The sequence below is a fragment of the Colius striatus genome, chromosome W (genome assembly GCF_028858725.1).
Source record: "Colius striatus isolate bColStr4 chromosome W, bColStr4.1.hap1, whole genome shotgun sequence".
Lineage (NCBI taxonomy): Eukaryota > Metazoa > Chordata > Aves > Coliiformes > Coliidae > Colius > Colius striatus.
Window position 1 is genome coordinate 34059174 of NC_084789.1, and position 18714 is coordinate 34077887.

Genomic DNA, 18714 nt, shown 5'->3' on the forward strand with positions numbered 1-18714 from the left:
TTTCCATGTAGTCTATCAGCCAGCACTGTGTCACATTTGCATCTGCTTTCCTGTGAGCACTTTGTCCAGTCTGTAATGGAATAGGTCATGTTCGTTAATCAAATCATGAAAGAATAGTTGTGCAACTAACCATTTAAAGTCATTGTAAAAGTCTTTTAAAACTTTTACCGTAAAGTCTCTACAATGTGCACAGGTCCAGTTGGCTAAGGTGCTTATAGCAGATACAATAGGTTGCGCATGAGCTGATAAGAGCCAAGAGATGAGTTCATGAGCGGGTCACTAGAGGAAGACTACTGACTTCATCCCAGTCACCACCCTATGACCACCAGGAGGAAGAAGAAGACCCCATGGTAACAAGACGGGCACATTCTCAGAGTACACCAGGGAGTGATGCACTCGACCAATAAGGACTGTATAAAAGGACTCTGATATGGGGAGGGGGGGGGGGGGGGGTCGCGCGCCGTTGGTGGAGCAGAGTCTCCCGACCGCCCAGCGCTGCTTTGCTTATTTGCCGCTCACTTAATAAATTTGTTCTGTGAGTCATTTAAATCGGCCTGTGAACTTTTTCACAGCAACTTATAACAATTTGGTGCCGTGACTTGGATACAGGTAAATTTGGTATTGGATTCCCAGACTAAGGGGGCGCCCCATCTGCGGATGGCCCTGGTGTGGGAAATTCCTTTGCCAAACTCTGTATTCCGAACCCCTTCTAAATTTGAAAAATAAGCAAATAAACCTGCAGTACCCCATAATTTTTGTGCACGAAGATCCAAATGAAGACTCTGGATTGAGTAAGTATTTGCATGGTTCCGTTCGGTCGGGGTGGTTATCCTAGAGTGAGAGTGACTGAGAGGTCTCAAGGAGACCAAGTGAGTGTGGACCCTCCAGTAGTGCAGTTCCCATTGCCCGCTAGAGCGTGGGTCACTACCGAGGGGAACGATTGTGAAAACGAGTCAAGGGCACTCTAGAAGTTGGGACAGAGGAAGAGCAAGCCCTCTGATCCCATGGGTGGCATAAGGATAGGCTGCCAGAAAGTCCTCTGGGGATGATGATTAAATTTTGGAATGATTCCCCCCTGTAGAAGATAAAAGAGTAAGGAAAAGATGGTACATTACTGTATGGAAGTTTGGGGTGGGGGGGAAGAGTCATTAGGAAATTCCCATATTATTTGGCCCATATTTGGGTCTTTTGAGGACTGGTTATGAGCAGATCTCAATTTGTGGGTAAATGATAAAAAGACCGTTACCCAAGAGGAAATTGAATATGCGAGTCTCTTGATACCCCAACCTTCTGATAAGGTATCCTTGTTCGCTCTTAAGGAAGAGAAAGCTAAGAGCCCACCCGAAGAGGAGATTTGGTAGAGGATCCTCTGGGTGTGTCTGACAGATTAGATCAGTTTTTAGGGCTGAATCTCTATACCTGGGATGAACAATATTATTCACAATGGAGGAAAGGGAAATGATTCAAAGAGCAGGAATGAGAATCTGGGATCAACAGCACCAGGCAGGACCAGACGCAGATGTGAAATGGCCCTTGCAAAGGCCCAATTGGAATAATCAGATGGCAGAGCACAGAGCCCATATGGCAGACCTACGAGCCATCATTGTGCAGGGAATCAGAGAGTCTGTTCCCCGAGGACAGAATATTAACAAAGCATTCAATGAGAGACAGAGAAAAGACAAAACCCCGACTGATTGGCTTGAGAGATTATGTAAAAGCCTTCAACTGTACTCTGGAGTAGATCCAGCAGCTCCAGTGGGACAGGCATTATTAAAGACCCAGTTTGTGGAAAAATCATGGGTAGATATCTGAAAGAAACTAGAAAAATTAGAAGATTTGCAAGAAAAAGGGGTAGAAAGAGAAACAAAAGCTGGAAGACAGGTGCATTCAACAGGGAAAAAAAAAAAAAGGAATCAAAGGACAATGGAATGTTTAAAAGAAAGAAGAGGGGGAGTCAGGGGCTCTATTTGCTGAAGACCACAAGAGTAACCGAGCCCTTGATAAAACTAAAGTTAGATCCTCAGTGTCAGGAAGTAGAATGTTTAGTGGACTCAGGCTGAGAGATCTACGATCCAGTGATTGCCCCAGGGGTGTAAGACAAGTAGTAGGGGCAAAAGGGGAAACATTTGGACAAGCACTAGAATTGATCTTGAGAAATTATGAGTTAGGCAAAGAAGCTATTTTAGTTCAATATGGGGACGATTTATTATTAGCAGAGAGAGATGAAGAAGCTGTTAGACAGGAAAGTATTACATTGCTTAATTTCCTGAGTTTACAAGGGTTGAAAGTGTCTAAATCTAAATTACTGTTTCCTGTAGAAAAGGTAAAATATTTGGGACACTGGTTTATAAAGGGAAGTAAGCAACTTGATCCAGATCGAGTAAATGGGATACTGTCCCTACAAGCTCCAAAGAGTAAGAGACAAGTTAGACAGTTTTTAGGTCTGTTGGATATTGCAGACAATGGATTGAAAATTTTATTAAGAAGGTAAAATTTTTGTACCAGAAATTAACTCGAGATGGATTAGTTAGCCCAAAGAAGATGAAAGAGACTTTGAGAATTTAAAAGTGGATTTGATTAATGCTCCTCTGCCTAGCCTGCCTGATGTTAGAAAACCTTTTATTTGTTACCTTTGGAGGGGAGTTAAAGGTGTTTTCTCCCCAGAACATTCGGGGGAGGTATTACAACAAAAGGTGGAAAAATGGATAACTGATGCTAGGCTCTTAAAATATGAAGGTATATTAATCCACTCTCCGAAATTAGAAATAGAAACCACCAGTATTAAGAGCCAATACCCTATGGTATCCCCAAAGTTCCGGAAGAGTGGACAGAATGAATGGAGAAATTAAGAAACAGCTAATGAAATTAATGTTGGAAACAGAAATGTCCTGGATTAAATGTTTACCCTTAGCTTTGCTACAGACACGGGGACTTCTCTCTTTGAAATGTTGTAAAAAGGGAATGGTGGTACAGAGACCACCCTTAGATATTGCTATCCACACGGTTAATCCTAGGGACAAAGTCTTGATAAAAACCTGGAAAGAACCATCTTTAAACTCCCCGATGGGAGGTTCCTTTTCTTGTCTTATTTAAGGACCAATTTCCCAGGATCAGTGGGAAGCTGCAGAGGTCCCAGGAGAACTGAAACTTCAGCTGCATAAAAAGTGACATGTTAACTGAGGAGTGGAGTGTAGGGATTTCCTTTTTGTAAAATATTAGAGTTTAATGTTTATATTGTGATCGTCAGAAAGGCGTAAGATAATCGGTGGGGCTGTAATACCTATTTTAAAGTAACAGATTGTGGAATAGAAATACCTTAGAAGTATAGAACAATCTGGGTCCAGTGGGGATTGTAATTTAAGTTTTTAAAAGAATGCTTTATACATAGAAGGTCCGGAGAACCGAGACCTGGATGTGAAAGCCAGTGTTTCAGGCACCCCGTGGGTGCTGGAGGAAAAGGCAAGAAGAAAGAGGCCTATAAGGAGAAAGAGAATACCCCTGAAGATTACGACTGCTGCCGAGAAGATCATAAACCTCACTGCTCTAAGCAAGAGAGTAGGTGAAGGAGGCAGAGGCGTACTGGGAGTAGCGTACAGAGTCTCTCAAAGCCTCAAACTGGGAATCCTAAGATCCAAGCCTACCTCTAAGAAGGGCAAAGATGTTGCACCTAAAAGAATGTGGGCTGAAAAACTAAAAAGGAAAGTACCATTTTATTTGATAAAGGCCCCACCCATTATCCGGGGATGGTATGTTGTTATCTGGCTGATGGAGTGGTTAACTCTCCTGCTGCTAGCTATGTTATAGCATGAACCCCCCATTTTCTGAGGCAATCAAACTGAACCAATCAGACCTGTGAACAGCTCAAAGTGGGTTTCTTCGAAAACCAGTGTAATCCCATGCCCCTTTAATAGGTATTTAATGCCAGCAGTGAATATTGTATTCAGGTAACCGTTCCATGCATTTTATAATCACCCTGAAGATTTTGTCTATAATCATTGGAATACCAGCACTGTGTCACATTTGCAGCTGCTTTCCTGTGAAAGCTATCTCTAATCTCACTCACTTGTACTGCTCAACTCCCAATTCAAACACTACAGACGGTCGATAGAAGTTATACCACTGCCTATGGGAGCAAAAAGAAGGCAGGAAGGCAAACCCCACCTACAGTAGTAAGTCGGTTCCCATGTAGTCTATCATGAAACACTGTGTCACATTTGCAGCTGCTGTTTTGTAAGAGTTATCTCCAATCCCAATCACTTGGACTGCTAATCTCCCATTAAAAAAATATAGAGTGTCTTTAGAAGTTATACCACTGAGTATGGGAGCTACAATAAAGCAGGAAGGCAGACCGCAACTACAGTAGTAAGCAGGCCCCCATGTATTCCCTCAGCCAACACTGTTTCACATTTCTAGCTGCTTTCTTTTGGGAGCTATCTCCAATCCACTCACTTGGACTGCTCAGCTCCCATTGAAAAAATAAATGCTTTCCGTTAAGTTATACCACTGCGTATGGGAGCTACAGGAAAGCAGGAAGGCAGACCCAACCTACAGTAGTAAGTAGGTCCCCATGTAGTCTATCAGCCAGCACTGTGTGACATTTGCAGTTGCTTTCCTGTGGGAGCTATATCCAATCGCACTCATGTGGACTGCACAGTTCTCATTGAAAAAACACAATCTTTCCGTTAAGTTACAGCACTGCGTATGGGAGCTACAAGAAAGAATGAAGGCAGACCCCAACTACAGTAGTAAGTAGGTCCTCATGCAGTCTATCAGCCAGCACAGTGTAACATTTGCAGCTACTTTCCCTTGGGAGCTATCTCCAAACACACTCACTTGAACTGCTCAACTCCCATTGAAAAAATATAGACTGTAGGTAGAAGTTATACCACTGAGTATGGGAGCTACAAGAAAGCAAGAAGGCAGACCGCACCTAAAGTAGTAACTAGATTCCCATGTAGTCTATCAGTCAGCACTGTGTCACCTTTGCAGCTCTTTTCCTGTGAAAGCTATCTCCAGTCCCACTCACTCGTACTGCTCAGGTCCCATTGAAAAAATATATGCTGTCGGTTAAGTTACACCACTGCGTATGGGAACTACAAGAAAGCAAGAAGGCAGAACCCAACTACAGTGTTAAGGCGGTCCCCACATAGTCTATCATCCAGCACTGTGTCACATTTGCACGTGCTTTCATTTGGGAGCTAGCTCCAATCTCACTCACTTGGACTGCACAGTTTCCTTTCAAAAAATACATGCTGTAGGTAGAAGTTATACCACTTCCTATAGGAGCTACAAGAAAGCAGGAAGGCAGACACCACATACAGTAGTAAGTAGGTCCCCATGTTGTATATCAGCTAGCACTGTATCACATTTGAATCTGCTTTCCCGTGGGAGCTATGTCCAATCCCACTCACCTGGACTGCTAAACTACCATTGAAAAAATACAGACTGTCGGTAGAAGTTATACCACTGCGTATGGGAACTACAAGAAAGCAGGAAGGCAGACCACACCTAAAGTAGTAAGTAGAACCCCATGTAATCTATCAGTCAGCACTGTGTGACATGTGCAGCTGCTTTCCTGTGAGAGCTATCTCCAATAACACTCACTTGGACTGCTTAGATCCCATTGAGAAAATATATGCTGTCGCTTAATTTATACCACTGAATGAGAGGTAAAAATAAACTGGAAGGCAGACCCCACCTACAGTAGTAAGTAGGTCCCCATGTAGTCTATCAGCCAGCACTGTGTCACATTTGCACCTGCTTTCCTTTGGGAGCTTTCTCAAATCCCACTCACTTGGACTGCTCAACTCCCATTGAAAAAATACAGACTGTCGGTAGAAGTTATACCACTGCGTATGGGAGCTACAAAAAAGCTGGAAGGCAGATCCCACCTACAGTAGTAAGTCGGCCTCCATGTACTCTGTCAGCCAGCACTGTGTCACATTTGTAGCTGCTTTCCTGTGGGAGTGTGGTAGTTTGAGCCTGGTTTGATGCCAGGTACCCACCACAGAGCTTTATCCCCCACCTCCTCAGCAAGCCAGGGAAGGGGAGGAAACAATATGGAAGTCTCGTCGGTTGAGATAAAAGCAGTTTAATAAAGAAGCAGTAAAGCCGCGCGCGCGCGAAGCAAAGCAAAAGCAAATAAATAGTCCCTCCTAAGATCATGTCCACCCACAGCTGTGTGTGAAGGTGGGGGAAGGAATGCTGGAGGGACAGCCCTGATGCTGTGCAAGCGGTAGTCAGAATATTGATATCAACAGTAAGCACAGCACTGCAGGAGCTGCTGTGGAAAATCACTACCATCCCAGACCCTCTACAGTCTCCACCCCTTATTCCATACCATTTATGTCATGCTCAGACAAACCATCTTAACAATCCATATACATTCTTATATACTCTCATTAACCAGTACCCCCACTCTTCAACAGACAAACATCATTCTTGTATTCCCTCTTGCATCTTGCATCAAACAAACAAACAACATTCTTATATCTTTCATTCTCTGTAGATGTTCACTGGAGCAGGTCATAACTTCTGTCTCATCCATCAAGATGGATATCCAGGCCAGGGGAAACAGTATGTTCAGTGCTGGGCACCAGCACCGGCTTGGTTTGTCCACTTTTTCGGTTTTTCTTGCAAAGTTCATCTACAACAGATAACTCACATAACAGGTTATTTTTCCCCCAAGGTTAAGTCTCCTTGAGGTACACATCGAGTTTCCCCATCCTTTCTCATCACCCACCAAGTACAGCCAGGCCCCTGAGCAAAGACAATCCCACGAATGGGTTTGCCCTTTCCCATGGGAGGTGCAATCCATACTGCCTTCCCCAGCCATTTCCCTGGGTGCACTACAGGGACCTTATCTCCTCCCACAGTATGTAGTGGTTTTGTTTGGGCAGGACCAGGACTGTTAGTTGAACCTCTGCTGTTAACCAGTGAAGTGGCTTCTGCTCAATTTTTATCCCACTGCTTCCATGCCCCATTGCCCAGTGCTCTCAACATGGTCCTTAGCAATCCGTTATATCTCTCAATCTTTCCAGAGGCTTGTGGGTGATAGGGGATGTGGTATATCCACTCAATGCCATGTTTCTTTGCCCAGGAGTTTATGAAATTATTTCGAAAATGAGTTCCATTATCTGACTCAATTTTTTCTGGAGTGCCGTGTCGCCACAAAACTTGCCTTTCAAGACCCAAGACAGTATTTCGGGCAGTGGCATGGTTTACAGGGTATGTTTCCAACCAACCGGTAGTTGCTACCACCATGGTGAGTATATAACGCTTGCCTTGATGTATTTGTGGTAGCGATCCAACATAGTCAATTTGCCAGGCCTCACCATATTGAAAACCCAACCATCGGCCTCCGTTCCAGGGAGACTTGATTCGTGTGGCTCGCTTGATTGCGGCACACGTTTCACATTCGTGGGTGACCTGTGTAATGGCTTCCATGGTCAAGTCCACTTCTCGATCACGAGCCTGTCTATATGTTGCATCTCTTCCCAGATGTCCTGATGTTTCATGGGCCCATCAAGCTATAAATAGCACACCTTTACGCTCCCAGTCTAGGTCTATCTGAGCTGCTTCAATTTTGGCAGCTTTATCTGCCTGTTGCTTGCTCCACTGTTCTTCATTGACACGGCTTTTTGGCACGTTAGCATCTACATGACGTACCTTCAGAGTCATATTTTCCACCCGAGCAGCAATGCATTGCCATAATGCAGCAGTCCAGATGGGTTTACCCTTGCGCTGTCAGTTGGTCTTCTTCCATTGCTGTAGCCATCCCCATAGAGCATTAGCCACCATCCAGGAGTCAGTGTAAAGACAGAGTACTGGCCACTTCTCTCGTTCTGCAATCTTTAGAGCTAGTTGGATGACTTTCACTTCAGCAAACTGACTCGACTCACCTTCTCCTTCAGTGGCCTCAACAACTCGTCGTGTGGGACTCCACACAGCAGCTTTCCACTTACGATGATTTCCTACCACGTGGCAGGATCCATCAGTAAACAAAGCATAATGCCTCTCATCTTCTGATAGTTCATTATATGGTGGGGCCTCTTGGGCACGAGCTACTTCCTCAGGCAATGCTCCAAAATCTCTGCCTTCTGGCCAGTCCATGATTTCTTCCAGGATTCCTGGACGATTAGATTTCCCTAGCCGAGACTGTTGTGTAATCAACGTCATCCACTTACTCCATGTAGCGCTGGTTGCATGATGTATAGAAGGGGTTTTCCCTTTGAACATCCAGTGTAACACAGGCAGACGTGGTGCCAAGAGGAGATGAGCTTCTGTGCCAATGACTTCTGAAGCAGCTCCAAGTCCCTCATATGCTGCTAGTATTTCTTTTTCAGTTGGGGTGTAGTGGGCTTCCGATCCTCGATATCCTCGGCTCCAAAATCCTAATGGTCGACCTCAGGTTTCTCCAGATGTTTTCTGCCAGAGGCTCCAGGTGAGACCATGCTCTCCAGCAGCAGTGTAGAGGATATTCTGCACATCTGATCCTGTACGGATGGGCCCAAAAGCGACTGCATAAGCTATTTCCTGTTTAATTTGTTGAAAAGCTTGTTGTTGCTCAAGGCCCCACTCAAAACAGTTCTTCTTTCTGGTTGCTCTAAAGAGAGGGCTCACAAGCTGACTATAACCTGGGATATGCATCCTCCAGAATCCCACAAGGCCCAGGAAAGCTTGTATTTCTTTCTTATTAGTTGGTTGAGACATAGTAGCTATTTTGTTCACAACATCCACAGGCACATGCCGACGTCCATCTTGCTATTTTATGCCCAAAAACTGTATCTCTTGTGCAGGTCCCTTTACTTTGTTTGTTTTTACAGCAAAACCAGCTTTCAGGAGAATCTGTATTATTCTTTTCCCTTTCTCAAACACTTCTTCTGCCTTGTTGCCCCATACAATTATGTCATCAATGTAGTGTAAATGTTCAGGGGCTTCATCCATTTCCAGCACAGTTTGGATTAGACCATGGCAAATAGTAGGACTATGTTTCCAGCCCTGGGGCAATCGATTCCAGGTATATTGGACACCTCTCCATGTGAAGGCAAATTGTGGCCTGCACTCTGCTGCCAATGGAATTGAGAAAAATGCATTAGCGATGTCAATCGTAGCATACCACTGGACTGCTTTTGATTCCAATTCATACTGGAGCTCTAACATGTCTGGTACAGCAGCACTCAGTGGTGGTGTCACTTCGTTCAGGCCACGATAGTCTACTGTTAACCTCCACCCTCCATCAGATTTTTTCACAGGCCATATGGGACTATTAAATGGGGAATGAGTTTTGCTAATTATTCCTTGAGCCTCCAGTTGATGAATCAACTCACGGATGGGAGTCAGGGCATCTCGGTTTGTGCGATATTGCCTCCGGTGCACCATCCTGGTAGCAATTGGTACCTGTTGCTCTTGAACTTGCAGCAATCCCACAACAAAAGGGTCTTCTGAGAGGCCAGGTAAATTAGAGAGTTGTTTGATTTTCTCTGTATCTACAGTGGCTATACCAAAAGCCCATCGATACCCCTTGGGGTCTTTGAAGTACCCTCTCCTGAGGTAATCTATGCCAAGAATACAAGGGGCCTCTGGACCAGTCACAATGGGGTGTCTTTCCCATTTGTCCCCTGTTAAGCTCACTTCAGCCTCTAATACAGATAATTCTTCACATCCCCCTGTCACTCCAGAGATCCAGACAGAATCTGTGCCTCTATACCTTGATGGCATCAATGTACACTGTGTCCCTGTGTCTCCTAAGGCTTTTTACCTTTGTGGGTTTGATGTGCCAGGCCATCGAACCCACACAGTCCAGTAGATTCGGTCATCCCTTTCCTCCTCCTGGCTGGAGGCAGGGACCCTCTATTTCTGTTCTTCGTCAGAGTATTCGCTATCTGATCCTTTCAATTTTAGGCATGAAGTCTCCTCATTGGCATCGAAGGAAGTAGTTGCAGTTCTTCTATGTCTTGGAGATTGTTGATTGTCCTCTTTTGTTTTGGCAGTTACTATGCTGACAGCCCTCTTGGGTGGTCCTTTTCTAACAGCTGTCTTCCCCCTTAGTTCACGTACACGCGCTTCCAGCTTAAAAGTGGGTTCACCATCCCACTTCCTCATATCCTCTCCTTGGCCACGCAAAAAGAGCCAGAGTTCATTTCGAGGTGTACTCTTGCGTCTGGGACTTCCTTTTCCCCTGGTCAGGAGAGTGGATGACCGAATTCTTGAGGCAGATCTGACAGTCAGACCATCATCCCACACTGATGAGGAGGTGCAGAGGCTCTCTTCATAGTTCTGTAACCAAGAAGATACCCTCTCCACTGTTGGTATATCCATGTCTGGATGATACACCATTGCCAAGATATTCGAATATGTAGCTGGGGCACTCTGAATCACTTTTCTCAACATGGCCCGTGTACACTGGACATCGTCTGGATCTGTGGAGGCCTCGGCATTATTTAGATCACCATAGATGACGTCCAACACAGCTAATTCCCTTAGATATTGGATCCCTTCATTAGCTCTAGTCCACTTTCCTCGGGCATTTGCAAGGTCTTCCTTGAATGGGTATCTTGCCCTTACACTTGAGAGGAGCCGTTTCCAGAGACTACAAATTGAGGTCTTCTTTCCAATGCCTCTATCAATTCCCCGGTCCCTAGCAAGAGATCCTAGCTGTTGGGCTTCTCTGCCTTCCAATTGTTGACTGTCAGCCCCATTATCCCAACATCGGAGCAGCCAGGCACCAATCCGCTCACCTGGCTGGCGACTGTAATCTTTTCGCATATCTCTAAGTTCTGTTGAGGTGAGGGACCGAGTAGTTTCCATTTCCTTTTCAATTTCTTTCACTCCTTCTCCTGATCTCCTTACCGAAGGACCAGTTTCTTCTAGCCTTTCCTCTTCCTCCTCTTCTGCCCTTACTAATCGATGATATGGACTTGACCTCCTTATCCACTGATTCTTTTTTTCACTACTGGGGCAACCACTGTGGTTGTTGTTTGGTTCCCTGACTCAACCATGGTAGTCTCAGGTATAGTTTGAATTTCCACCTCGGCCATAGTTCTCTGAGAGGACTGGACTGCGACTGACTCAACCATGGTGGTCTCAGGTACCATTTGAGTTTCCACTTCAATCATAGTTCTCTGAGAGGACTGGAATGCAGCTCGGTAGGCAGAGGCCCCAGTATAGTGCCTGAACCTGATGGGCCTCATTAGGGTAGGTAAGACACCCTTCTATCAGGTGGCATGACAGTAAAGCAGGGTTTTTTATCTGTTCAGGTGTAAAATCCCAGGTTACAGGAGGTGATAACCATCCTAGGAATTTGCCTAAATTCATCCACACACCCTGCCACCCAGGGACTGGCCGCTTCTGGGGACATTTTAACATGTTTCCATTGCAAATTTGTCCTCTTTGATATCCAGATGAGTCCAGATTCCACAAAATATGTCATATACCAACCATGTTAATTAGTAATATTAAAACTCTCATATAAGGGTGACTAAGGACCTGGGAAGTCTGTATAACAAAATTGTCTAGATCGTCCGAGCTGAGGGGAAAGAGATGCTTTGCCCCATGGCCTCCACAAGATAGCTCCCACAGCACAGTAAATCCATCAGTAACAGAATGAGACTTGCTATTATTATTTGGGCCATCATGTTCCCAGGCCCTTTCATCCTTTTCACAAAATCATATAGCCAGCTTGGCAAAGCTATTAAGGTTAAAGCACAGCACAGAGTCAATGTTAGTAGCATCGTGTTCCCAAACATTAGAAAGTGTAAGATAAGCTGCATAACAGCAAGGCTCCCTGACCAGCACAGGAACTTTGCACTCATTGGTTTACTGTAATTGCAATGGAGTTAATGTAAAACTGCTATTATCTCGCCCCACGTTGGGCGCCAAAAGGGCTGTGGTAGTTTGAGCCTGGCTGGATGCCAGGTGCCCACCACACTGCTTTATCCCCCACCTCCTCAGCAAGCCAGGGAAGGGGAGAAAATAAAATGGGAGTCTCGTGGGTTGAGATAAAAGCAGTTTAATAAATAAGCAGCAAAGCCGCACGCGCGGGAAGCAAAGCAAAAGCAGATAAAACTGTTACTCTCTACTTCCCATCAGAAGCGATGTCCGGCCACCTCCCGAGAAGCAGGGCTTCAGTACGCGTAGCGGTTGCTTTTGGAAGGCCAGAAATGAATCTCGCCTCTCCTTCCTGCTCTTCTCCCCCAGTTTATATTACTGAGCTGACGTCATATGGTATGGAATATCTCCTTGGTCAGCCTGGGTCAGCTGTCCTGGCCATAGTCCCTCCCAAGATCATGCCCACCCACAGCTATTGGTGAAGGTGGGGCAAGGAATGCTGGAGGGACAGCCCTGATGCTGTGCAAGCGGTAGTCATAATATTAATATCAACAGTAAGCACAGCACTGCAGGAGCTGCTGTGGAAAATCACTACCATCCCAGACGCACTACAGGGAGCTATCTCCAATAACACTCACTTGTACTGCTCAGGTCCCATGGAAAAAAACCAGACTCGGTAGAGGTTATACCACTGCGAATGGGAGCTACAAGAAAGCAGGAAGGGAGACCCTACCTACACTAGTAAGTAGGTCCTCATGTAGTCTATCAGCCAGCACTGTGTCACATTTGCACCTGCCTGCCTGTGGGCACTACCTCTAATCCCACTCACTGTGTCTGCTCAGCACCCATTGAAAAAATACATGCTGGCGGTAGAAGTTATACCACTGCCGATGGGAGCTACAAGAAAGAAGGGAGACCCCACCTAAAGTAGTAAGTAGGTCCCCATGTAGTCTACCAGCCTGCAATGTGTCACATTTGCAGCTGCTTTCCTGTGGGAGCTATCCCCAATCCCACTCACTTGGACTGCTCAACTAACATTGAAAAAATATATGCTGTCGGTTAAGTTATATCACTGCGTATGGGAGCTACAGGAAAGAAGGAAGGCAGACCCCAATTACAGTTTTAAGTAGTCCCCATGTAGTCTATCAGCCAGCACTGTCTCACATTTGCAGCTGCTTTCCTGTCAGAGCTATCTTCAATCCAACTCACTTTGACTGCTCATCTCCCATTGAAAAAATACATGCTGGCAGTAGAAGTTATATCACTGCCGATGGGAACTACTAGAAAGCAGGAAGGTAGACCCCACCTAAAGTAGTAAGTAGGTCCCCATGTAGTCTATCAGCCAGCACTGTGTCACATTTGCAGCTTCTTTCCTGTGGGAGCTATCTCCAATCCCACTCACTTGGACTGCTCAACTAACATTGAAAAAATACATGCTGTAGGTTAAGTAATATCGCTGCGTATGGGAGCTACAAGAAAACAGGAAGGCAGACCTCACCTACAGTAGTCAGTAGGTCCCCATGTAATCTATCAGCCAGCACTGTGTCACGTTTGCATCTGCTTTGCTGTAGGAGCTATCTCCAATAACACTCACTTGTACTTGTCAGGTCCCATTGAAAAAATATATGCTGTTGGTTAAGTTATACCACTGTGTATGGAAGTCACAAAAATGCTGTAAGGCAGATCCCACATACAGTAGTAAGTAGACCCCGATGTAGTCTATCAGCCAGCACTGTGTTATTTGCAGCTGCTTTCCTGTGGGCAGTATCTCCAATGACACTCACTTGGACTGCTCATAGCCCATTGAAAAAAGATATTGGCTGTCGGTTAAGTTCTACCACTGCGTATGGGAGCTAGAAGAAAGCAGGAAGGCAGACCCCACATACAGTAGTAAGTAGACCCCCATGTAGTCTATCAGCCAACACTGTGTCACATTTGCAGCTGCTTTCCTGTGAGAGCTATCTCCGATCCCACTCACTTGGACTGCTCAGCTCCAATTGAAAAAATACATGATTTCCGTTAAGTTATACCACTGCGTATGGGAGCTACAAAAAAGCTGGAAGGCAGATCCCACCTACAGTAGTAAGTAGGTCCATATGTAGTCTGTCAGCCAGCACTGTGACACCTTTGAAGCTGCTTTCCTGTCAGAGCTATCTCCAATGCCACGCTCTTGGCATCGTCAGCTCTCTTTAAAAATATATTCTGTCTGCAGAAGTTATACTACTACGTATTGGAGGTACAAGAAAACAGGAAGGCAGACTCCACCTACAGTAGTAAGTAGTTCCCCATGTACTCTATCATTCAGCACTGTGTCACATTTTCAGCTTCTTTCCTGTGGGAGTGTCCTGGTTTGAGTCAAGATAGAGTTGATTCCCGTGAGGAACCAGGAAAGGGCACAGCCTGAACAGCTGACCCAGGCTGGCCAGCAGGTATTCGATACCATCCTAACCGTCATGCCCAGGGTATAGGTGGGGGCTGGCCGGAATAAGCTCTTCCCTGGAATAAGCTTTTCCGGGGGGTGCGGACCCTCGGTCGCCGGTCCGGAGCGGTCGCTCACGTCGGGTCCCGGGTGGTGAGCAACTGTATCACTTAACAGTTTTCTTTGTAATATCCCCTTGTCTTTGTTATAGATGTTACTCTTCAATTTTCCCCCGTAAACTGTTCTTATTTCAACTTACGCGGGCTCTACAAGAAAGCTGGAAGGCAGACCCCATCTACATTACTAAGTAGGCCCTCATGTAGTCTATCAGCCAGCACTGTGTCACATTTTCAACTGCTTCCCTGTGGGAGCTATCTCCAATCCCACTCACTTGGATTGCTCAGCTACCATTGAAAAAAACTATGCTGTCGGTTAAGTTATACCACTGCGTATGAGAGCTACAAGAAAGCAAGAGGGCAGACCCCACCTACAGTAGTAAGTAGGTCCCCATGTAGTGTATCAGCCAGCAAAGTGTAACATTTGCAGTGGCTTTCCTGTGGGAGCTATCTCCAAACCCAGTCACTTGGATTACTCAATTCCCATTGAAAGTCAGATCATACCTACAGTAGTAAGTAGGCCCCCATGTAGTCTCTCAGTCAGCACTGTGTCATTTTTGAACCTGCTTTCCTGTGGGAGCTATCTCCAATTGCACGCTCTTGGCCTCGTCAGCTCCCTTTAAAAGTACATTCTGTCAGTAGAAATTATAGCACTGCGTATGGGAAGTATAAGAAAGCAGGAAGGCAGACGCCATCTACAGTAGTAAGTAGGCCCCCATGTAGTCTACCAGCCCGCCATGGTCACATTTGCACCTGCTTTCTTTTGGGAGCTATCTCCAATCCCACTCACTTGGACTGCTCATGTCCCATTGAAAATATATATGCTGTTGCTTAAGTTATACCACTGTTTATGGGAGCTACAAGAAAGCAGGAAGGCAGACCCCACCTACAGTAGTAAGTAGGTCCTCATGTAGTCTATCAGCCAGCACTGTGTCACATTTGCACCTTCTTCCCTGTGGGAGCTATCTCCAATCCCAGTCACTTGGACTGCTCAACTCCCATTAAAAAAATATATGCTGTTGTTTAAGTTATACCACTGCGTATGGGAGCTACAAGAAAGCAGGAAGGCAGACCCCACCTACAGTAGTAAGTAGGTTCCCATTTAGTCTATCAGCCAGCACTGTTTGACTTTTTCAGCTGCTTTCCTGTGAGCGCTATCTCCAATCCTACTCACTTGGACTGCTCAGTTCTCATTGAAAAAATACATGCTTTCTGATAAGTAATTGTACTGCGTATGGGAGCTACAAGAAAGCAGGAAGGCAGATCCCAACTACAGTGTTAAGTAGGTCCCCATGTAGTCTATCAGCTAGCACTGTGTCACATTTGCACCTGCTTTCCTGTGGGAGCTATCTCTAATAACACTCACTTTTAGTGCTCAGATAGCACTGAAAAAATATATGTTGTCACTTAAGTTATAACACTGCGTATGGGAGCTACGAAAAAAGCTTGAAAGCAGACCCTCTCTACAGTAGTAAATAGGTCCCCATGTAGTCTATCAGCCAGCACTGTGTCACATTTGCACCTGCTTTCTTTTGGGAGCCTGCAGAGGCTGGTTCATGCCAAGACCACGCTGGAGCACAACCTCTCTGTCAAGGCCAATTCGCTCTTCCTGGACCAGGAGAAGTGCCTGGGGCTGCGCAAGGCCTTCCCCAGCACCGTGCGGCTGCTCGGCTACGTGTAGGCTGGGCCCAGCGGCCCTCACCGCATCTCCTGTTGGAGCTGTTCCCAGTTTGGCCCGAGCGCACTCCCACTTTTGCTTTGATCCTTTTTGTGGCGTAGTTAGATTCTGCTTCCTTCTGAAAGGCCTGAGTGGGAATTAAATGATCGTTTGGTGTGTTACATGGTCTGCCCGGGTTTTCTTTTGCCTTTGTTTTTTCTCTTTCTGCCGCTTCTCTTTCACGGTGGGACAGAGAGCAGCCGAAAGGAGGTTGTAGCCAGGTGGGGGTCGATCTCTTCTCTCCAGTAAGGAATGACAGGGCAAGTTGCATCAAGTTGCAGCAGGGGAGGTTTAGATCGGAGATGAGGAAGAATTGTCAGGGACACAGGGACACAGTAGGAGTTCACTGGGGTGGGTTTCACCCAGTATCTATTAGGAAGAAGCCCAGTGGTTTTGGGAGAGCCACTCTGGACACTTTGCATCACCACGGGCTTGCAGGAGGGCCTGTACGCTCATAGAATCGTAGAACTGTAGGGGTTTGGAAGGGACCTCTCGAGACCATCTAGTCCAACCCCCCTGCCAAAACGCGTCCACCTAGATCAGGTCACAGGAACGCGTCCAGGCGGGTTTGGAAGTCCTCCCAGGGAAGGAGCCTCCACACCCTCCCTGGGCAGCCTGTGCCAGTGCTCCCTCACTTCAACTGTAACACAAGGTTTTTCTTGTGTTTAAATGGGATCTTTTGTGTTCCAGCTTCATCCCATTGCCCCTTGTCCTGTCACCAGGTACAACAGAAAAAAACTATGGACTATAGCACTTGGTTTTATTCCACCACTGCCCATAGAATTTGTCACCCTGGAGTCATAATTTTTGAAAGGTTCCTGTCTTGATGACTGAGCTGGGCTGTCTCCCAGAACACGTAAGTTAATTTGGAAATGGCCACCGCTGTTGGTACTTTGCAGAATTAATTGTTCCTTAGACTTTCAGGGAAATCGGAAACAGCGTTGTTGGGAGTCTATGGGCAGAAGTCCCACCTGGCCGTGAATTCAGCTTCTCACCTGCTGTTTCAGTGCATCCTGAATTCTGCAGAGGCTGTTCACGCTGTCTGCGGACACCCAGGTACTGATCACCTGGGCAGCCAGAGTTGAACTAGCAGTTCTAAGAAAGATCTTGAGAGTTTGAAAGAAAGATGTTCAAAAGAAAGCCAAGTTGGCATGGAATTACCCGATTCCAGCAATTATTTACTGAAGCACAACTTCTCTGCGAGATCTAGGTACAGGGCACGTAACTCCCATTCTAGGACCAGCAACTTTCATAAATTGTCAACTCACAAAAATTTCTCTGCCCCTGATGCGCTTGCGGACTTTAATTTGTGAGATTTTTGAGATATCCTGAATTAGTTGCTGGGACTTATCTTTATTCATTATACAAAACCACTGGACTGGAACCTACTCAGAATTCTCCACCTGTCTGTAGGCAGTGTAAAAATCTATTTTGATGGCCTTGTTCATTGTGGTGAGAAATTCCAGTGCCCAATGCAGTCTAATTGCTCCCTCACAGAGAGAGCAACTCCATCTCCTTGAGAAGGGGAGAGTGAGGAGAGGCCGGGAGCAGGTTGCCCATTCCTGCATCCAGCCGCCCTCTCGGCTGCCGGGACTGGCCCACGCAGAATGAGGTAACAGAGCCCCCTGCGCCCCTGGCTACGCTCCCTGGGCCTGTGTCCCCGTGTTCCTGACAGGGCCACATTGGCCGTGGGGCCACTGAGCCGACAGCACACGGTGAGCAGCAGCTCCCGGGCACCGCCAGCCCCCCGGGCTGAGCCAGGCTGGGAGCAGCAGGGACGGGACGGGTTCGGGGAAGGACACGTCCCTGCAACACGGCAGCTGCCTGCAACTGCCGCAGGGACTTTCTGTGCCAGGGGCTGACACCTGTACCCACACAAGAGCTTCATGCCCAGCTCAGCAGACCCTCCTGGCCGTTTGCCCTCAGCTGGAGTGTGTTGGGTACATTTGGTGGCCCTCTGCTCAGAAGGGGCTGAGAACCTCCACCTGGAAAGAGAAAGAGCCCCCAGAGTGCCATAGGCAGCTCTCAGGAGCTCAGTCTTTCTGTGTGGTCTTTCCTCCCAGGGTTACTGCAAGGCTGCTGTTTACAAGACGCTCTGACAAGGCTGTGGGATCTCTCCCTTCCAAGCATGTTCCCTTGGCGTCAGGTGAGCCACAGACCGGTTTTCTTCCTTTGAGATCAAGAGATGGCTGTTCTGGGGGAGGAGGGGGTGGGTTGGTCACCTGTGGGCCCCGTCCTGCAAAGCTCAGCTCCCCTGCAGAGTCCTCAGCCCAGCATTTCATGCTGTGAAGACAGAGAGGATGAGGATGGAGTCCCTGGCCCACAGCTGGTGCTGAGCTGGGAGCGGCTGTGTCTTCACAGCCCTCGGGGCTGGCAATGGAGCTTTTCAAGTGAAAATGATCCCTGGAGGCCTCTGAGGTCAGCAGATACGCCAGCCAAAAGAAAGAGATGGGCAGTGGAGGAAGGGCAAGTGCACTTGCCCTGGACTGACAGATTGAAGGAAGATGAAGGCCCGGTGTCAGTCCTTCTCCTCAGCAGCCGTGGTTTGCTCCTCTGACCTGGTGCTGGATCCCAGCCCCACAGTCCAACCCTGACTTAGGCAAACGCTTGGGGAGGGATTTGTTTTCAAGGGC

General features: G+C 46.7%; 1 pseudogene; it reads left to right on the forward strand.

Annotated features, from left to right (window-relative positions):
• Positions 1-318: 318 nt before the first annotated feature.
• Positions 319-18714, forward strand: part of LOC133628420 (tektin-3-like) — a 57818-nt pseudogene continuing 39422 nt past the window's right edge.